Here is a 22848-nt window from a genome sequence, read left to right as displayed (position 1 = left end):
GCGAAGCGCAAGTTACTAAGGTATTCTCCATTTACTCTTATCCCCAATTCTACCCAATCCAGGTCTCTGAATACCTCCTGTAAACATGCTGTGAATAGCATTGGAGAGATCGTATCTCCCTGCCTGACGCCTTTCTTTATAGGGATTTTGTTGCTTTCTTTATGGAGGACTACAGTGGCTGTGGAGCCGCTATAGATATCTTTCAGTATTTTTACGTACGGCTCGTCTACACCCTGATTCCGCAATGCCTCCATGACTGCTGAGGTTTCGACTGAATCAAACGCTTTCTCATAATCAATGAAAGCTATATATAATGGGAGGTTATATTCCGCACATTTCTCTATCACCTGATTGATAGTGTGAATATGATCTATTGTTGAGTAGCCTTTACGGAATCCTGCCTGGTCCTTTGGTTGACGGAAGTCTAAGGTGTTCCTGATTCTATTTGCACTTACCTTAGTAAATACTTTGTAGGCAATGGACAGTAAGCTGATCGGTCTATAATTTTTCAAGTCTTTGGCGTCCCCTTTCTTATGGATTAGGATTATGTTAGCGTTCTTCCAAGATTCCGGTACGCTCGAGGTCATGAGGCATTATGTATACAGGGTGGCCAGTTTTTCTAGAACAATCTGCCCACCGTCCTTCAACAAATCTGCTGTTACCTGATCCTCCCCAGCTTCCTTCCCCCTTTGCATAGCTCCCAAGGCTTTCCTTACTTCTTCCGGCGTTACTTGTGGGATTTCGAATTCCTCTACACTATTCTCTCTTCCATTATCATCGTGGGTTCCACTCGTACTGTATAAATCTCTATAGAACTCCTCAGCCACTTGAACTATCTCATCCATATTAGTAATGATATTCCACGCCTTTACTGACCAGAGAAAAAAGACTGGTTTCAAAGGAAAAACAATCAGCTTTAACACAAACACATTCATTGCCAATAAAAACTGCACCAATAGCCTCTTAACCTCCTTTAACCCTGGTTGCGAACAAGCTTCCCAAGAATGAATAGCGGCTGTATGGAATCGAGCTTTCCAAAACGGTAAATAAATGATTGCAGAAAAAAAGATCAGAAGTTGTCGGGGAAGAAGCTACTGAACAATTTGTGGGCCTTGAGCAATTGTAAGAGAGCTGGTTGCACTAAAGACATCACTCGTTGTTGCGTAAAAAATAGTAATACCACATGAGTAGACTACCAAAAACACTAAATGACAGAATACAAGCAACACTCAGAGGTTGCCACGTAAGTTCGCGCCGAGAAACCAATAAAACCAAACTTGAATTATCGATATTGTTTCTCCATTGCTTCAAACATTTTTGTCGTTGTTTTGTGTCTGATGATTTGCGACACTTTGTTAAGCAGGCGGAGAACAGTATAAGGATTTCAATAGTCTGTTGTTGCGAAATATTTGGTTAGTTTGGGTATTCAGAAATACGTAATAGTTCTTTTTCGAACATGAATCGTAAAGCAAAATAAAATGGCTGACCACACCGGCCCTACATAAGTGGATGCCCAGCGAAGCTGTTGAAAACCACCACTACAACTGCTGAGGGAGGCACGCGATCCTTTTATGCTCAATTCCTCCTCCGCCGCGTTATTCAGCCACAGGAGAACGTGGATGTGCGGAATTACTCTGTGCTAGAATTCCACAGCAATACGAGCAGCGCCAGCCCGCCACCGCTGGTCGTGTTCCATTTTCTTTTTCCTTTGACGGCAGCACAAGCAGCCGTCGCCGCGGCAGCTTGTGCAACAGTAATCTTTACCGGGAAATGTGTGCGGGGAGCGCTACGTGCTTCGAATTGTTAGCAGGAGGGCCTTATCATGAATTACGTAATTTGGAGGCTTGTTTTGGGCTTGTTCTTTATTGAAACCAATGGTGTGCCGACTGTTGTACGCGTAATACCAAAGAATATACGCACTTTTCCCTTCATTCACTGAACATTTTCTTTTTTTCCGTGAAGGCGACGCTCAGAATTATCCCGACCAACTAGAGGCTAACGGCTTGGCTGTAGTAATTGGTGAGTAATATTCTATTTTTATTCAAAACTTCGAATATTTGCTCACCCCTACGTATACCTCTACTGTCTGGAGAGGGTGTTATACAGCTGGAGCGTACCGGCATCCACAAAGTGTCTAGTCGATTTGTGACAGTTTTTGTGTTTTTCTTTTCCTAAAAAGGCGTGCATATCAAAAATTGTGCCAGCAATGTGGATCCGTGATGCTTTGGAAGTACTAGCTTAGCCTTAAGTTATTCGTGCACCTGAGGTTATTTTCACAGAAAGGATACCACATGCACGTTCACATGGGAATTGCGCCATACAGCATTCCATACCCCATGCATTGCATCTTGCGCGCTCGCCTGGACGAAAAATAAAAATAAAAACTAAAAACATTTAAGCGCCATTTCTATGTCGTGCTATAAGTCCTCTTTGATAACAACAACAGCCTCAGTTTGCACATTTTCTTGTCTCGGCGAAAAGATGCCATTTGATAGAAAAGGTTTGGGTATCCATTCGTTACTTCTTGAAGTAAAGTGCGACTCCGAGAAAGATTTGGCTACGACAAAGAGCAAACACGCGAGTTGCGTGGCTTTGATTTTCTTCTGGCGTTTATGACATGCTCGGGTGCCATCAGGCAAGACCCTTAGAACTGAATAAATTTGGAGAGTAAATACACCGTCTTCATCCGGTTGCATGACGCATAGCATTAAGTAGAGATACAAGTTTAGCGGGAAAATATTTAGGAAGCATGACAGCGAACACAATTACGCGGGATAAAACGAATCGGCATTATTCGCTGCTATGAAAACCTCCTGTTTTAATGCACATGTCCGATAAATGTAACCCAGTTATACGCGGTCACATAATATAGAAGTCTATACATGATGAGAACGAGAAGAAAGGGGGCTAACCGAGGGGAACGATTTTTATTAATCATACCATAAGAAGCCAACGAAGACATTAAAGACAGCACAGGGGAAATAACTTGTACTTACTAATTGAAATAAAGAAATTATAAATTAATGAAACTGAAAGCGTATGAAAAAACTTGCCGCACGTGGGGAATGATTCAACGTCTTCGCGTTACGCGTGTGAAAAATCGGGCCACTCGGTTAACCCTCTTTTTTCTCGTTCATTACATAACAATGGTCTCGAATCCGGAAACATTGATGCCTTCAAGTAGCACGTGTGGGTTCATTGACCAGTTGCCTTCACCCTAAAAGATCACCTACTCGTGCCTCCTGCGACAGAAAGGATGTTCCGCATCCGCTGCCAATGTTTTTAATTGGTGGCGCTGGCTAACACTCCCAGGGTTAGTTCCAGTAGTAACACATAAATACCCCAGAAAGTGGATTGGAAAGCGGCGCCGCATTAGATCAATGGGTAGAGCATCGCATGCGTAATGCGAAGACGTGGGATGGTTCGCCACCTGCAGCAAGTCGTTTCTTCATCCACTTTCAGTTGCATCAACTTATGATTTATTTATTTCAATTAGTAAGTACAAGTAATTTCCCTTGTGTTCTCCTTGGTTTGTTTGTTTGTTGGCTTCTTAGGTGATCTATACATGATGTGTCTCTTTGCACAGTATTTGACTGAAGCGTTTCAACAAAGCATCGGTGAATGTAGATAAGAGAGTACAAGCTTCGCAGAAAATGTTTAGGAGGTAGGAAAGTTATGTGAAGTAAAAATGTTTGCTTGTGTACGAAATGTTTGCTTCATTCAAGCTACACTTGCCAACCATCATTTAGTCGTTAAATGGTATTAAAGGGTCTCACAAATAACTGATCAGAATGTGTTGTGAGGCGTGGATGGAAATGAAATGTCCACGATTTATAGTGGTAGAAGCCAGCACGCTGCTCGCGATTTAGGCAGGAATTATAATCCTAATTTGGTAAAGAAAGTCTCAAAAATTGGTAGAAGGCGAGGCCTGGTGATGTAATCTTGGTACTTTGGATGTAGTCTTGAGATTACTGTGCGTAAGTCGGCTGCTATTAAGTACAATATAATTGTTGCTAAAAATTGCAGCTGCTATATTATTTGACATTTGCGCTTTATTCCACGCTTCAGAAATCAAAAGCGCGCGCATGGCTACGGCAACACGTTGAAGTGCGTATCACGTGTAAAAGCGTCGTTTCGTTCTTTTTTCGTTTTTCGGACAGGAAACCACGAAAACGTGTAGCTATTGAGGCAGAAATACTTTAGCACTTCGGAAACCATGAATCGCAGGAAGATTGACTTGATAAACAAAATAATACTTTTTCGCAGTTAGGGCCGCAGTTGTGATCTGCCTCCCACTAATGCCGGCATATAATCACTATCGCGCTCAACTATCAATCTTTTGCCTTCCTTTATGGTTTTTAGCATGCTTCAAGTCATGATGATGATGATGAAAAACTTTATTTATCCCTCTTTAAAAGGAAGAATCTGCAGTGTCGACTACGTCGACACTGCAGGTCGAAAAATTCTTTCAAAAATTGTTAGGCACTCAGATAGCACATTATCAAAAACATAGGCGCACACACAAAGCGTGTGTCAGCGCCTACGTTTCTGTTCATGTCGTGTTTTCCTTGCACAGTTTAACATTTTGCTGAATGTATGAACCAACAAGCCCGACAACATGTCTTACTACTTTAAATACTCCCCCTCAGCAATACATACTCAAGAGAGAATATGCAGAATGCACAGAGATGGTCTGAAGTAGGAAGATCTATGTCTGGACGCACTTTTGAAACCGCCTTTTGAAGGCTTTTGAAACCGCCATACAGTGGCGTCTAGGGATTAAAAGAAGCAGAATCGGATGTATTCAACAATGACTTAGCATTTCCAGGGACATTACATATTGCACTACATATCGTTGTCAACCCGCCGTTGTTGCTCAGTTGCTATGGTGTTGGGCTGCTCAGCACGAGGTCGCGGGATCGAATCCCGGCCATGGCGGCCGCATTTCGATGGGGGCGAAATGCGAAAACACCCGTGTACTTAGATTTAGGTGCACGTTAAAGAGCCCCAGGTGGTCAAAATTACCGGAGTCCTCCACTACGGCGTGCCTCATAATCAGAAAGTGGTTTTGGCACGTAAAACTCCATAATTAATTAATTATATTGTTGTCACTGCTTAGTACTTCTGCGTGGAACTGAAAACATTTTTGCAACGAGGCGTTTGCAAAACCGAACTGATTTTCTTGTGTAAAAATTTCGTATTTGGCTCAATGCCCTAGCATTGATATAGAAAGAAGTGACCATAAAAACAAAAATGCATTCAACAAACCTATCACCTGAATAGTCGCTGGTCATAATGCGGCTAACCTTACTTGCATGAGCATGGAAATTTGAAGGCAACCAGTGGCGCATTACCTTCTCAGGGGCCGTGCCGTTGACTTCTCGAAGATGCAGCATCGGTTGAGTTTGTTGCGGAAAATGAATATTCCTTGCATAAGGCAGTGCTAAAACATTCAGCCTGAAAACACAGGCTTCCGCCTTCCTCCAGCAGCAACCTGGGTAATGTCGCCCCCGTTATCGCTAGCGACGAATGTGAGAGCACCGTGTAGCAAGACCGGAGAAAGGACATCAACAATGATAAATATATGAACGGGCGCACGTGAATTGGTGAGTACGAATATTTCTCCCTGCTTATCAGTATAGGTTGACTTAAACAATGCCATTCGCGGAAATGTGCATATCGTACATGTACGAGTACATCAAATCCGCCATGTCTGTTAGCCCGAATTTCTTTAAAACAAGATAGTGTGTACCATTTGTTTTGTTTCTGTTAAATTGACGCATTTGTTAATGGTCGCGCAAACGCATTCCATGCTGAAACTGAAATGTAAGCCTTTTTTTTAAACACGAGAAACTGTCTTCATCGCGCTAAGCGCCGACCTTGTGCCCACTTTTATTTATGTACCCAGAAGCTGCACTCTACAATGTGCTTGAGAACATATCGTTAGATTTGACAGGTTAAAGAACTTTATTACTGCAAACTCAGAATAAGTACACGCAGAGCACGCCGACTTCCCCTTCTGTGATAATAAACACACCCGCCCACATTTGGGTCGGCCGTTTTCAGCTTTAGCCCGCTTTGTGCCTACGCATACAGAGCTCCCGTTCCTGTACACAGAGCTCTACACTTTTGAGAAAGTTATATGATTTCAGAAAGCCAAGCAGCTCGCTGTCAGTTTTCTGCAAACGCAAATAATTTGCAGAATATTTTCATCAGGATGCTATGTGTTAGCGACGTTGAGCCGGTTCTTACGTGCATATATGTTCGCAGCTTTATTTACAGTGAGGACAACACACTTTACCTGAACATCGCTGAAGTGATGTTCGTTCAACGTGCTTATGAAGCAAGAGCCATTACAGGTGGGCAGATGTCTAATGTAGTCGATAAGGGCTAGTGCCTCTACCAAAATTTACAAGCCATGAGGTTTCCTACCGTGGCATTGTCATCGTTTGTACTTTCTGAAAATCTCACTTAGTTATCTTGTTCACTTATAACAACTTGAAAGTCAAGGCCATAATATCGTCAAATGCAAGAACTTCCACGGACAATCATTCACAGCCAACGGAATCAGTGATGTTATCTCTGCTACAATACTGCCAGCAAGTAATATCGCTAGTGATAAAATGGCGCTAAGTTTTCTCTGTTTCTCTGCTTGTGAGAAAGTTCTTCATTGATTATGTCTTTTATGCTGAATCGGAAACTGCTTTTCACTGATTAACAAGTGATTTGAAGAAAGTGAATTCTCCAACGGAAAGCGGTTGTGAGATTTATGGCACTTCCGGAGACCTTTGTTTAAGAAGAATTGACTGGTATGTATTACTCCATAAACTCCTGTATTTCAGTTATGTGCAAGCTCAAAACGTAGCCATGGCGTGTAGGCGGAGACCAGCTTTTTCTAGTTTCTTGGAGAACACAGGAGGCTTTCTGTCTTGAAACAAAATCGCGAAACATGCTTGCTTCAAGGTACCGCCTAACTTGAGCAGATATGTTAATACTGTATCGAGCAGAAGTGTTATGGCAAGGAGAATACAGCGGGGATGAGTGAAAGTATGCAGGGTCCATATGGCACCAACAAATAGTTATAGGCACAGGACAGAGGGTGCATATTTGCGTCAAAAACGCTACTCCATCTACCCATAATATCTTAGAAAGCCTTGATGATCCGAAGCATTCAATGCTATGAAGAGTGTAACGGTGTCGTCCTCTTTCTCGTGGCTTTAACAGCACTTTGTGTTTTCTTTGGTTGGCATGTGCTTGATCCTTTTGATGAATTCTCATAGTGAATCACAGAAACCTGTCACGGGTATACTTGTTTCGTGAGAAAGAAACGTACAATACGAATACGTCCAAATACGTATATAGAGCTTCATGCAAATAGAGAAATGCCCAAACCTGGCTTTTCCAGTGGACCGCTAAGTTCAACGTGGAAAGAGGGGAAACCCGGAGCCTCAACGTATTATGATTCAGCTGCCTAAGCTGAATTGCAACGGCTGACGCAGGCTGAGTAAAGCATTGACGCTAACAACCCGCATTCTCAAACAATCCTGGACTGGAAGCTCTTCCTCCCCTCCCCACCACAAAGTTTACGACATCGTTGCTCCTTGACTAAAGAAGACGCTACGCTTCTAAAAAATTTGGGTAATGTATCAATGAAGAGCAGTGACCGCATCTGTTGAGGCACACAGCGGCTGTCTACTTTCTTTAGTCGAGGAAGAATGTTGAGTGCGTGAGCGTTTTAAATTACATGGGTGTGTTCTCGAAGGTAGAGTGTGAAAATAGAAAGCCAGTGTTCAGACGCATCAGGTTATTAAGCATTCATATATACAAACACAAGTCTCAGTACACAGTCGCCGTTTACAATATTTCACCGAATGAAAATTTAATTCTGATGATCTGGGTGCCAAAATCACAATCTAATTTTTAGGTGCGTCGAAATGGGATATAAATTAATTTTTACTATATGCGGCTGTATAGCGTACACCCAACTCAATGAACACGAGCCGTTTTGCGTTTTGTTCCCACCGACATGTGGCTGTCGCGGCTGGAATTAACCTTGCAAACTCGAGTTCAGCAGTGCAACACCATAGCCACTATGCTTCCGTAGTCGGTATTATTTCACTTCCGGCAGAGCAAGACGCTTACAGATGCACACAACATGAAGAATGAAAATGGTTTTGTTGCAAGCTACAAAACTATTGAGTGTGCGCTTAACCCTCCGTTTTCTGATTCTAATATCTGTGTTCTTGTGAACAGCGCATTGCAACGCAGTTCTCTTCAGTAACCAACTAGCTCAGATGTGAACAGTGCTGATCTATGGAGTGAAATATCCAGCCGCATGTGAGTGCAATATCAGTTGCGTAAACGGTGCTTCGGAGTCCAGTAAAGTGATGTACTTAGTCCAGGATTTACAGTGTACATATGAAGGCGTGGAATTTAGGGAATAAAATAAGCGCACAGATTGTGCAGGATCGCTGCGTACATTAGTAAGAATAACAGTTTAGACCTGCGTGTGAAGAAAAACAAGACCAATGTGGATTTGATTCTGGATAGTAGGTATAAGAAAAAAATTATAAAAAAGTGTGATGGTTCAATATAACTGAAAAAAAAGAAAGAACTATTCGAAATGCTGACGCAATATTGACATTGACATTGACATTGACACGCAATATTGATGGGTGCTTCAGTTTAATTTTGTGCCTTGCGTGAGTCACTCAGGCTCCCGTAGCACTCCTACAGTCCACCGCTCTACCAACTCAACTATCGACGGAACTAACAGTCACTCACGCTGCAAGCGTCGTTGACAAATAAAAAAAGAAGCATTTCGAGCGCCTTGGCTTCTTTAACTTTACATTTCGTCGGTTTCTTATTTGCCAAAATTCATTTCTTTTCAGCACCTTTCAAGCAAAGGCGCTACTACATGGATGGCCAGGCATAGCACACACCCTGCCGGCCATTTAGGTGGTAGGTACGGCGCGCTGACGCTGATAGACTCTTTATGAAAGAAGTCAGTAACGTTCGCAAACACTATACCCCCAGGTGGGTTATGCGAAAGGGCTTCAGCCAATTCTTCTTTGCACTCGAGCAACCAGAAGACGAGCACTATGGAGCACTGACAACGGAGTGACAAGCTCAGACATCACTGCCCACTCTTCTCTATTTCCATAGGAATCCAAAGGAAATGGCATCACACAGCCAACTCAAATTTATGATTCAGTTTTGCCTTTGAGTACAAATCCTCTCCGGTTCTTTATATGGCATTTATTGTATTCTTCGTCAATTGACACAAAAAAGATAATTAATAGTGACATTAGGATTTTCACAATAGGATGATTCTTTCGAAAGATAAGCCTGCCTCGTCAGAAGACAATATCGATCGACTTTTCCTTAAAATTACTAGAGTGTCTGTTTGTCGGTATTGCGAATGCCCAATTTTTGCGAAGGAAATAATATTCACAGCTCCTCTGATAGTAAGTAAGCTCCTACTCACACCCTAGAAACCAAAGTATAGCAATATGAGATTGCTCTACATTTAGCTGTACAGTGCTTCAGTCAAAAAATTTAAAAAAATGCTTTAATGGTCAGTTCTGATGTGAAGGCATGTTTTGTTTTTACCAAGAATACGCAAGGCTGGTGAGCGTTAGTAGGATGAGTGTTTACGAAGGAAAACCTGGCAGATGCAAGCAATTTCCATCGTGGGTAAACAAGAAATTAACGTCGCGGTTGTTTATTTGTTAACACCAATTATTTGCGTAATTTGGCTGTCTTGCAGTCTACAATCAATAATGAAATTTTAACTCAATCTTACATCTACGTTTCAGCTGTATTTACTCTTGGATCAGGAGACGTATTTCGAACAACTTCGCTTTTGCAGGAGAAAGAAAGCAAACTTGTTGTGACTGACTTAGATGAAATGAATAGATTGCAATCAATTACAGTTCTTGGTAGTTTTGTAGTGATGGATTACCCTTTTTACCCGGTAGTGTTCAGTGCAATTCGTTATATTTCTTCAGCAACTAGTGACATTTAACAAGTTACTTTCTTGACGATACCAGCTCTAACATGCGACGCAGCTTTCAGCAGATAAATTTGGTGGGAATACCATAAATTCACGCTGTCGTGTGTATCCGCGTGCTCTGACAGACAAACCCGCCGCTCGCTTTTTGTTTCCTTGTCTTAAAGAGAAGTCACGGTCCCTGTATTGTAGGAATCACTTTTCTAATCGCGCGATGATTTACCGTTGTTTCTACGTGGAAGGACCTCCACCATGTCAGAACGCTCGTGTTCAGTGAGTTGAGGCTTCGTTTTTTTTTTATTGTATTTTCACGGTCATAAATCCTGGCGTTCGCGTACTAATTTCAATGTTTGGTATCTTTACTTTATAACACCGTCCTTCCTACCTGCTTGTAAAACGAACGTGTTCTCAGCACTGCTGCGATTGGCCTCACAAAAAGAAAAGAAAGAAAGAAAACGAGTGAAGGTCACTGACCAATATATTGAAAAGAAAGTGTTAGTGAACGTGTGATGGACTGCAGCGCAACCACTGAAAGCGGCAAACAAGCTAGTTCTGTTTCCTCCACTTATTGTAATGTAATTAAATGCGTGGAGGGACGTATATTGTAAATATGTAGGAAAGCTTTTTAGTAATTGCTTAAATATATTGGTGGCGTCGTACTCGGTCGTTGTAACGAATTGTATTTTTGAAACAATTAATTGTAGTTCTACCATAATTCGTTACATTTTTCAGCAATTTGTAAAATTCTTATATGAAGTAATACTGCAATTGTTCGCTGTGCATGTAAACGTATATTTAGAACATATTCATCACGAGGGTATTCGGCGGAAACGTCAAACTGAGAAATTTAGATGCGGTTAGAACTTCTTAATTAAACTATATTGGTATCCCAGTTAACTTGGACCAAGATTTTAAAAGCACTGAAGCTCTATAGAAATCGTACCGCCTTCATAGTAGCCGTAGACATGTGTACTTACAGCTAGTATTTTTTTTTTCATCACGAAGTATAAATTGATTGATTTTAGTTTGTGAATATTTCATTTATTGCTCGAATCGCAAACATATAATTTCCGAAGTTGTAGGGCACGTCAAATAGCCTGCAAATCGAGCATTTGTCTCGTGTTCAGCTTTGCCTCGTCGGTTTTTTTCGATAAAGAACAAAAGCGAGCGATACATTCAAAATACGAAATCGATACGTGCTCGCGCGCCGCTACCCAAGCGCTCCTAAGCGAATAGCCACGGATACATGGCTGTAATAGCGGCGGCAGCTCGATACAGGGCTTCACGCTATTTGATGGTCACGGCATCATGAAAACACGCCGCTGATGTATTGATAAGCGTAGCGGATCCATAGGGGGTGTGGGGAGTAATCTTTAAGGCAGCAAACCGTGACGGCGCCCTTGGGACTGTAATTTTGCATGCTCATCTTGTTCTGTAGATAGGCGTGCCCGGAACGTATCTTCCTTTGGTTCCCTTTAGCAATTGAATGGGCTATGTCCATCTAATGCGTTTTGGCGAATCTGGACAGCCAGCATATTATCATGTAGTAGTGACGGTGAATAATAGAGCGTTGAATATGTGAATGACGAAATTAACTTTTATTGGGTGAACTTGTGCCCAGAATAGCAAGGTACACTCAAAGTACAGCTATAGCGGCGAACATGGAACAATGTTCCAGAGTAATCGCTGGTGCCCCTGTGTCTTCCAGAAATTTCTAAACCATTCGCGTCGCGCATACATGCAATGAGATTATAGAAGGTTCGGTGACAACCGACAGCGTTTAAGACCATCGATAACATTCCAAAACTTCTGATACATGTAGGCGCGTCCCGCGCTGAGCAATAACATTTGTTAGACGGCGAAAAGTACTCACCCGAAAAAGATAAACAAGTCCACGTGCCAATATGCTGTTGTGGATTGCCGAAATCATTTTTGCTTGACGTGTCAGTGCACAGATAATAACGGGAGATCTCAACGGTATCACGCCAGTGACCTGCTCTTCAAGAAGACAGTCATGCCCTTCACGAATGATCAAGATGCTAAATTGATCGTGGCTCTGGGGGCGGCGCACGGAGAAAAGAGGAAGGCAGCCAAGCTATTCCGGATGTGGCATTGTGAAGCATGCCCTAGTCTGTCAACAATACTTCGAATGTACGAGCTCCTTTGCGAGATGGGTAGCTTCTACGTGACAGTGGCCTATTAGAAAGACTATAATGACCCCATTTCGTCCCTTTTCATATTTTTTTTCTCACGCTTTCATTTTTGTCACGCTCTTCTTTCCGTCTTTACTTCCCCTTTCCCTTCCCCTAGTGCAGGGTAGCAAACCGGACGTTTTAAGTCTGGTTAACCTCCCTGCCTTCCTCTCATTTGCATCTCTCCCCTCTCTTCACAAGAAAGCGACAGAGGACTGCGGTGGTAGTTCAAGAAGAGGAAACGGACGTCTTAGAGCGCAGCTCTTTGGCACTCGTTCCCGGGTTTCGCGTAGCCGTCGACCTCGCCGTCGTGCCTCGTCGCAACCAAGGTCATCATCCACGCGCTGCTCTAGCTGCGCGCTCTCCTGCTGCCATCTCTCGCGGGCGGCGCGAGTCTTGCTCTCTTCTTGTCCTCCAAAGCCGGATCACGTGTTTTGATTATCTTCTCACCCCCTTCCTCCGCGCAGCGCCTTTGCAGCGACTCTCACAGCTACCGTCCACTCCGCCCTCGCCATCCCTTCTCCCGCGGTCGCGGCACTGCAGCGCTACCGGCGGCCGGCGCTCCTTGCCGCCTCGCGCGTGATCCACGGCTCTCCGCTCCTCCATCTATAAGTCGCGTGGCTGTATGGCTCTCATCCGTGTCTATCGCTTCTCCGTTTGCGGGGCGCGTTCCTCAGTGGCATTTGTCGCCTTTGCAGTGTTTGAGCCTGGCTGTCCTTCTCCCACCTCCACTCTTGCCCTACACTTGTCCTACCCTTACCTGGCGCATTGCCGTTGCGGTGACTCGAAAGACAGCTATTGCATTTCGTCCCCTTACTTCTACTTCCCACGCCAACTTTGTGCAGTCAAATTCAGACCTCTCTATGAGTGAATGTAAATTTCAAAACAGCGCAAAAAATACACGTACACATAAAAAAGACACTAAAGACGCGGACAGGCGCTGCTACCAACTGTTTATTCCAACCGACACACCCTCCGATTTTAAAGTGAGCCACGCACAAGTGTCATGCCCCTTTTTCCATGTGAAGGTCAACTAAAAAGGGGAACAATGCTGCTACCTCCTTTATATAGCAGAATTCAAGAAGTCCAGTTCAGCACTGTGAAAAACAATAGATGCTTCGCTTAAACAGACAAGTGAATTTTTGGGGATATGGGATGCTTCTAAAGCCACTCGAGCCGTGTGGTTTGCAGACTTGCCTAAGATAGTAGTCCCAGAAAAAAAGTGCCTGTCAACCACACGCGATGATATGAGCAACTAAATGCGCATATTTTCCCTCTTTTTTCTTAACCTTTAACGCATGCTCCTTGAGCCGGTCGTTGATGCACCGTTCGGTCTGGTCGATGTACACTTTTACACAATTCAAGGGAACTGAATATACTACTCCTCTCGGACACTCTACGTGAGGATGTTAAAGCCTGATTTTGCAACCTTGCTTGCTGTCAACGCATATCCGAGGGCTGAGCCTGGAATTCTTGAATTTTTCTGTAGCTTTGTTTCATGATACGCGAAGGTTAAAGCAATGCCGAGTGCCTCATGATCGAACACAACATTCCTGCGTCCGGAGTTGCTGACGCTTATCGCATCACGCCAGCTAGGTCGCGAAACTTCTCGAGCCATCTTACATGACGAAGCTTTGTACGATGCGGTGATAAACAAATGCAGCCTTATATCTTTCAAAGGTTGTTTGGATACGCTTTAGTCGCTACGCAGGAGGGCGCATGTATTTCATATTTTGCGTATTTCGTGGGCTTTTGTTTTTTTCCTTGAAAAAAAGAAAGCACCACGCACATTTCGGCACGAAATAAATCCTTGATTCAGATGTTATTAAAGGTGCCCCCCAACTTCATAATTGACATGTTTGGGATACAAGCAGTAATCAAAAAGTTAAATAATTATGATCAATTAATTAATATCTCGTGATGAAAAAAATACTGGCTGTAAGTGAACAAGACTACCGCTACTATGCAATCAATACGATTTCTCTAGAGCTATCTGGTGTTTTTAAATCTTGGTTATACTTGGTTTATATCTGGTCCAAGTTAACTTGGACACCCGTTATATGAACAGCAACGTGAAAATGAATTTCATCCGTTATGTTTATATAAAGCTCATTTATGCATCAAAGGTCGCATTCAAATGGTATGCCCTTCGTGCAAAAAACATAAGCGTTCTCTCCATGAGAATGACCGGTAGCATGGAGTGGAAAGGATAACAAAATGCTTTCAGGGTGAATTGTTCTTTTCAAGCGACATCCTAGCGTATGGTAACAAAATTGTGTTTACGCCATTTACTGTATAATCGTAAAAATTTGCTTTTGATTCTTCAGGCACGTTCACACTAAGACCAGGACAACATAATCTGTATTCGGTGACCTGCAATGCATGGAGCTCTTAACAGACCTTCGCCATTCACCATTGTGCCCATGGACGGAGCAACGTTTCTGCAGTTAATTTTACAGAATGTACAAAATAAAATAAATATGTTTGTCTCAGGTATAGAAGAAAAATAAAATGTCCGGAACCCAAGCGCTGAAGGAATCAGTTTACGCCAAGCTTGATTTGTGTTTGTGAAAGACGATGTTCCAGCTTAGCGTTGTTATGAACGGTCCGCTGACGTGCAAGTTTTGGTTGCCTGTTGCGGCAGCGGGCGTCAACTTTTCCTGGAACACCACCGCAAACCTCTAGCCACGGCGTCGCTAAGTCGACTGTGTGTGGAGAACAATACGCGCGTCCTCGACTCTCCGTCGCTGGAGCCAAGATGATTGCGAGGAAGCAGGCTTTGTGCCTGAACCCGCCACCACCAACTTGGTCCGCTGTGAACGAGGGAGTGCCCGAGGGAACGCAGTTCGAGGTCCCTTCCCCCGCGCCGTTCAAGGCGCATGACAATGGGCGCCCGGCCGCGCTGCGGGGGTCAGCTCGGGGAATAAAAGGCACCTTTCGTGACACAAGCCCCGAGTTCTACGAAGTCCGTCTGGCCTCGGTTGGGGACCGTGAACCTCGCGCAAAGAAGTGTGTGTGTGAGTGTGTGTGTGTAATCTATCGCGCAGAGAGGAGTCTCGTATACGGGGCCTGGTCGAACGTTTCCCTCACCTTGGGATCGTGGGAGGACCGAGTGTTTATAAACCGCTGTTGTGTGGCTGCTCAGTGTACTTTCTCTCGCAGTCATGCTAGACTGATGAACTGCAACGTCCTGATGTAGATACTGTAAATAAACCCATATTCCTCGTTCTCGATGAGAAGCAGTCCTTCCCTTCAACAACGTCCTCAGCGTGGCTAAGTTGGACGACGGCATGGGCCAGCTACCATCTAATTCATGCCCGACTCCAACCTTGACAACGAGTTATGAGCGGTGGGAGTGAGCCCCCCAATCCTTCCAGCGACTATTTGAGAACAGAGACCACGCGACCCTGTTAGATAGATTTTCACTGGGAGGCGCCTCGTTCAACATAACCTTAAGGTGCTCGATTATGCACCAGCCCCGCATGACGACTAAGAAATGACGACGATGCAACACTCGCGATGACATGGAGGCGACAGCAGGACGTCGACGCATATACTAAGGTGAAATTACCACGCTGTGTTCACTACGATAGCGTGACGACGATTTTGTTTCGACGTCAGCATTACGGCAGTGAAAGGACGAAGCCGAAATGAAGACTACGCATTCACGATGACAACGAAATGACGACGATGATGTGGCGACAAAGGCATGAAGATAATCGGATGAGAGTGAAAGGACTTTGACATAAAGAAGAAAATGAGACTACCTCGATGGCATGACGGTAACATTGTGATGAGAACACAATGATGGCAATAGCCTTACGACAATGGAATGCCAAAACCGAGCTGATGATCACGGTATGACAACGATGGCTTGAAGTTTCGGCTTGATGACGACGTTATGTCAACGTAGTGCCAGAGTGAGAAGGGTGGAAGGAGGATGACGGTATGACAACGAAGGAATGATGGCGATAGCGTCAAGGCGATAAAATGACGACGACGGAATGACGAGGACGACATGACAATGACGAGGTGTTAGGGTGTGCCTCCAATCGCCGCGGGCCCCCTCTAATAACAATATATCCGCTGTTGGCTCCCACTGTGTCCTGTACCACCCAATCATGAAAGACTGCAGTTAGGAGACAGTAGTGATGACAGTGTTGCGTAGACGTCACATGAATGACAAAAAGTAGGGTTGGTAAAGATAGGAGTGCCGTGCTTCCTGTGAGCTATTCGGCTAGACAGCAGCGAGTGGCAGCAGCAACTGTAAACTCAAAAGAAGAGGTAAGAAAAGCTTCGTTTTAAAGGTTATTTGACATTACACTGCTATCTACAGCATAAATGTTATTTTCATCTTTTACAGGTGGTGGTCAAGAGCCTGCAGCTTAGGAACCGGTGATACGAAATACTGATGCTTTTCTCCAATCACCAGTACCTATTTTTCTTGATGTCCACTCTAACGAATATAGCCATCACTTACAATTCTGCTACGGACCTGGCATCGCAAACAAACTGTGGAAACAGTGCATGCTTATCATTTCTTCGGCGCATGAAAAACAGACACAAATCACCATTTCTATAGCGATCAGCTATCAGTAATAAGACTCCCAACATTACAGTTCAAAAGCCCTGCAAGATAACAAGACTCCGTGATCGGTACTTGGCCTGAGAAACCTGTGAAGAAACCTGTGAGTGCCTTTGTGTAGGGCAAGTGGCCACAAGGACAATGATATCACAAGGTGATACTAAGCAGAACAAAAATATGTTCGACCCCGTATGGCCAGCGTGCTCAAGAGCAGAAGCTGGCGAATATTTCCGAAAAGAAAAATATTTATGTATAATCACCGTATACTGGGAGTGCTAATCGAATTGGCAAGATAACCGAAGCTAAAAAGATAAAGAGAGGTTGTCCTAATTAAGAGGAATCTAGCTTGGCACTAGGCTCAGAAGTAAGAAGGAGTAGAGAAACAATTTGGAGGACGCTTAAGTTTCGCCTTTAAGAGTGGAACGCGATAGAATTCAAGGATCCCAGACTGCTCCCCACGCTTCCCGGCAACTGGAGCGCATGTATCCGTAGTGTTTACCGGGAAACGCTGGCGGCGAAAGCTATGCACGAAGGCGGGCTTTGTGGTAGAAACGCGGCCTCTTGCGTAGGCCGCGATGCGATGGAGGCGAAATGCAGCTGGAGGTATCGCAAGGAACCGGGCGCGCCGCTCCATAGTCCTCAAGACTCCCATCGCGCCGGCGCGCGCTAATGGCGGACGCCGCGGCTGGTCTGTGTGAGAAGGGGCCTCATCGAGTTTTCGCGTAACAGAATTATATTCTCGTACAGTAAAATTACAATCTGAGAGCTATCATGTATGTAGGTGGCGTGTAAGTCGCAGTTTATGAATTCTCCACGTATTTCAGCTTAGGAATCTCAATTATTTCAGTAAAATCTTACGTCACATGGAGGGCCTCGGTATGTGTGGTATAAAAATATTTTTGCCGAAACGACGCGGGGCGCCGGACGTCGACGCCGTATTTCATGCGACACGGGCTGCTTAACGCTATCGCGTTAGCTCTTTCCTTACCACGCCTACTCAAATCGATCACCGGTGAAAGATGGTTTAGATCGCCAATTTCGACTTATGGGCTATCCAGTAGTTAGTACAGACAATTTGCTTTCAGAATCAGATTAAATTTTGGCACTCCGGCGATGTCGTGATTTTTGACGCACCTTTTTGCGAACTAATGTGCATATGCTGTAGCAAAAAGAGGAGTGGCTGTCAAATTCTGCCGCGCCCGAGAAAAAAGCATGCCACTTATGATTACGCCGCACTAGCATCAAAATTGTGTAATCAAATGGCTCCCAGTACGTCACGAATTAAATTATATCGCCGGCTTTGCCGTCCGACAGTGCTTAGCGGTGATAATTAGCCCAAAATGCCGCCTCCTGTTCACTACTGAACTTTGGTATGGAGTCCAAGTCGTTTTATTCCACTAAAACGTATTTCTGAATGTCCGCCGCATGTCCAGCATGTGGACCCGGCTTTCGCAACCAGTTTCAAAATGTTTCGGTAACGCTTCTCTCGTAAAATTCCATCAAGGTGCGCTGCCGGTGTCACTGCGCAGTTATCAAAAGTCGCTCCCATGGCGTCGTCCCGCGCGGCTGCGTCACGAGAAAAGCGTCCTGCTCGAAAGTTTGTAGCACCCGCACTTGAATCTAGTGATGAGGACTCTAGTTATGATTCCGAAGATGACAGTAAAGCAGACTCAAACTATGACGGCAGCGATGTTCTGAGTCAGCATGGGAGATCTGCAGCTGTTCACCAGCGAGTTTCCTTTACTGCCTTCATCGCTCTCCTTTCTTGTGGGCACTTAGCTGCCGATCTTTTTTCACGACCTGAGAGCTCTGCTGATCATCTTCAGGGTGTATACTTCGCTTCGTTATGATGTGCTGCCATCGGCAGCAAAGAAACCCGTTCACGCCAAGGAGGCCACCCGTAGCACATCTCGGCCCAGCACTACGCATCAGCGTAAGACAGTTTACAATGGCGTGGGATTTCTTTCGACTCTTCTTCTCTGCAGAGGTGATAAATACAATGGGGAAAAATGCAAACAGATATGCTTCGATGCATATCCCGATGCTGTTGGCTTCGATGCAGTTGCCCAGCTACGCTGAAAGTGATCGGTCCGGTAAGAGTTGCATGACTCTAGACGAGTTGGTGAAATACGTTCCTTGGAGAGAGATAATATTGAATGGCAGAAAGGTGGAGAGGTCGGCCTGAGTGAAATGACTCTAGCCTGCTACTCCACGCTGGGGAAGGGGTTTGGGGAATAACAGAGATAGGATGTGAAGAGGAAGGATGGCGGTGGTACGGTGAATATGATGAGGGCTGCACAGCACAATGTTTCTGTGTAATGCGTACGTGTACACTTCACAGCTCAGCACAGTCATCTTCGCGAGCAGAGGTATAAGTTACTGCAGCGTAGCGAAGAGATACGTTCCTTGGACTTCTTATCCGACTATCCTCAGAAGATGCCGAAGAAGCGAAACTGCAAAATGTGTTACGAGGGCCACAAAGTTGAACAAAAATCATACGTTTTAAGGAAAAATTGAGGAATGCACCTATGCTTCCCAAAATCTAGCAACTGCTTCACCGCATGGCATGAGCGATGAACTGGTCTTAGTTTCTTTTTTGTATCCGAAGAACGGCGGTGTACTGAGCATTTATTTTTTCAGACACTACTACTGGGTTATTTATTTTGGAAATGTTCCACTCCACTCGGACTTCCTCGACGTGAAGCTACGCTTCTCTGTCGCCTTTGCTTAGGAGTTGCCTTCACAAAGGCATACTCTACATTAATTGGAGTGACTGACAGTGCAGCATGCGAGGTCTGTGGCACCGAAGAAAACATCGACCACCTGCTGTGCCACTGTCCAAGATATGCCCCAGAGAGACAAGAACTTGCCAAAGCTTTCCAAAAACTGGACAATCGGCCGCTTTCCGTGCAGGTGCTGCTGGAACAACGCCCCCATCGCCCGTCGGCCCATAAAGCGGTGAAGGCGCTTTTGTGTTTCTTAAGGACGACGGGTTTGTGCGACCACCTGTGACTATTAATGCAATTTCTGTAAAACCACACGCGTCAGCGAACTTGCCGCAATTTCCTTCTTTCCTTCCCTCCTCTCTCTCTCCCTGTGATCTTTGCTTTCCCCCTTTCCCATTCCCCCGGTGTAGGGTAGCCAACCGGACGTTATTCTGGTTAACCTCCCTGCCTTCTTCTTTTCTCTTTCCTCCTCCTCCCTCCGTTCATTCTGAATTTTTTTTACTATAATGTTTTTTTGTATATATCTTCACATTTTAATCAACTGGCAGCAAAAATTGCGGTTTCTAGAATTTTTGTTTTACCCAATAATTTCTTTTTGTTTGGCAACGTATGTTTTTGGGAAGAGCATTTCATTATGCACAATATGCTATGCTGCAATGTGGGCTTAAATATTATTTGTAGTGGTAAATAATTTTTTTTTTTCCGGGACTTACAAAAAACGACCATTTTCTCGCTGTAAGGAAAGAGTTAAAATGGTGGTCTCAGGAGTAATGATAGAGGCAGACATTGGGATGACACTATATGCATGTTCGTATCCGAAGGGCCACATCACAGCCTGTGTTGAATAAAAATACAATGAAAGGCTTGATGGCTTCTCTCGTTGATAGGGTGTTAGGCGAAGAGCCAAATAACTCTACACTCAACGGCTTAGTCTCAAGTGATACTAACGAATAGAGAAATGCTGGCCATTCATACTCATATTGGATGCACGAGAAATATATGTGCTGCACTGCTTCTGGCACCTTGTAGAAGTAAGTCTTCCTATTAGGTGCAATGCTCACGATATATTTTAACAGCGGAGCTATTTAAGCTTTTAGTTCCGCCGCGGAGTGTTACCAGAAAATCAGCCCAGCTGTGCGCCGTGACGCGTTGCCGAGCAACCACATGCAAAAGCACCGAACCACGTAACCTTCTCGCCTCCCGCACACTTCGGGCGGAGTCCTGACGTCACAGGCGAGTAAACGCTCAGAACAGCCGGCGCGCCGACACACCTCTCGCCTCCTCTACTCCCTGCGTACGTGCTGCTGCCATGCTAAGACCGAAGAAAGTCCGGACGCTCGGAGAAGAAGCGGCTTACCAGGAAGAGCGCCGTACTGCCAAGCGAGAAGCGTTGCGTCGTCGCCCAGCTGATCCGGAACACCACGCCCAAGCTGCGACAGAGAAGAGGCGACACCGAGTAGAGGATCCCGAGTTTCAATCCAGGGAACGCGAGAGTTGGCGCCTGAACGCTCGACGTCGCCGAGAGAAGCGATCCAGGCCTGCGACTGCTCGAAAACTTCCAGCGTTAAGCCCGCCGAGACAACTCACTAAAAGCTAGCATAACCTCGCAAAACCTAGAAACAACTTAGCCAAGCCTACCATAACCTCGGAAAACCTAGACACGACATAGCCAAGCCTGCCAACAACTTAGCAAAAGCTGGCATATCCTCTAAAAACCAAACCTAAAAACAACTTAGGCAAGCCACGTAAAAGCTAGGTGATGCAGAAAAGAGTATGCATGTCCGATTGAACGTGGCTGTGGCCGAGTGCATGCGTGGGGGGGGGGGGGGGGTGGCACCTCGTCATGAGTGCATAAAATGAGCGTGTAAAATAAAAGAGCATGCATGTCCGATTGAACGTGGCTGAGTGATCCTTCGAGTTACCAACACCTCGTGGGGAAGCGACCGCGTGGAGACACTTGGCGAGCATTTATTTGACCTTACCGAGGCAGAATAAAACGCTGGCGAGAGCGAGCGCTGGCAAAGGATGCGTGAAAAAAAAGGCCCCCCAAGGAACTAAAATACTTTCGCATTTATACTTTCGCATTTATTTTTCACATTTCGCATCTTATAGAGAATTATAGAGAATTTCTTTCTTCCACGTTCCGCAAAGGCTCAACGACAAGGGTATTCCAGCCTGGTCTTGAGAACGGAGAAGTTACAAGTATGCCGTCATTTAGGGTCCTATTCGCCGTTTTATCGGCAATATCTTTCCCGTGCACTCCGCTGTGTCCAGACATGAACTTGTAAACAATACGATGACATTTTCTTTGCAAAAATGTGTATTTAACCAATATATAGGGCCACAAAACAATGATCTGCTCCGCATGACATCTTTAAGCATTTGCAGCGCTTGTTTTGAGTCGCATAATATGGAACATCTCTGCCGAAGCTCGTAGGACATGTGCCCGACAGCTTTGTCAATTCCGAATAGCTCAGTTGTAGTTGAGATTCCACCTTTTGTTTCATCCAGTATGTATGAAAGACGCGTATTGTTGATATACGGTTGAGGGTGAGTGATATAAGGTCGGAAGTCAGCATAGAAATTGTTTGCCAATTCATTCAATAAATAGCCGCCCCAAAGATTGCGTCATCACACGCAGTTGGTATGACATCGTTGAATTTATAGAACTATGCTGTTCACACAAAACACAAAATAAATGAAACAGACACACAGGTGCGCAAACTTTCAGGTGTTTGTTATTTGCACGCGAACATCAAATATATACAACAAGATAGCCTGACCGAAAGTGAATACAAAAGATGAAATGAAATACGCAATTCAAAGTCCTTCAGGCGCAGCTGATTAAGTATGGCTTGATGTAATGCTCGTCTATGAATTTGAAAGCTGTTTCTCTCAGTACCATAACAGGTATGCTAAAGTGGTTTCCAATGTTGGAGGCGTTGTTTCTTTCAAATAAGTGCTGAGAAAACCCTTTTACAAACCATTGTTTTATGCATGGAACCACTCCAATCATAGGAACGCCATTGTGCTTCATCGTAAACGTTGGAAACGAATGTCTCAAAGCTGATGTCATCCTGTGAATTCGTTTCAAGTGTATACGTGTTGCAAACTCACCCGCTAGAATTAGTTAACTGCAGTATGAACTCTTAATAATCGATTACAAACTTAATTATCCAAATTGTCTTAATTTCTCCATTTTATGCATTTTGAATTCTAGAGCAACTAGTGTCCGCCTCTCCAAGCTATCCAGCTCAAAGACTTGAATTAGGCGGCCTGCCACAGGCGATGTCTAAAATTATGTATAGTCTAAAGAAACAAGCCGTCTATCGA

The 22848-nt window shown here is 44.5% G+C and overlaps 1 long non-coding RNA gene across 2 annotated transcripts; it reads left to right on the top strand.

The window, feature by feature from the left end:
- Positions 1-538: 538 nt before the first annotated feature.
- Positions 539-21330, top strand: LOC129385109 (uncharacterized). Of its 2 annotated transcripts, XR_008612667.2 has the most exons (6): positions 539-2019; positions 5363-5606; positions 6271-6809; positions 7406-7638; positions 8892-8961; positions 14532-21330. It is a non-coding gene; the product is annotated as an uncharacterized lncRNA (long non-coding RNA). The 2 variants fall into 2 exon arrangements; XR_011894816.1 differs by lacking the exon at positions 7406-7638.
- Positions 21331-22848: the final 1518 nt, after the last annotated feature.

The sequence above is a fragment of the Dermacentor andersoni genome, chromosome 5 (genome assembly GCF_023375885.2).
Source record: "Dermacentor andersoni chromosome 5, qqDerAnde1_hic_scaffold, whole genome shotgun sequence".
Lineage (NCBI taxonomy): Eukaryota > Metazoa > Arthropoda > Arachnida > Ixodida > Ixodidae > Dermacentor > Dermacentor andersoni.
This window is presented reverse-complemented; position numbering and strand designations above follow the sequence as displayed.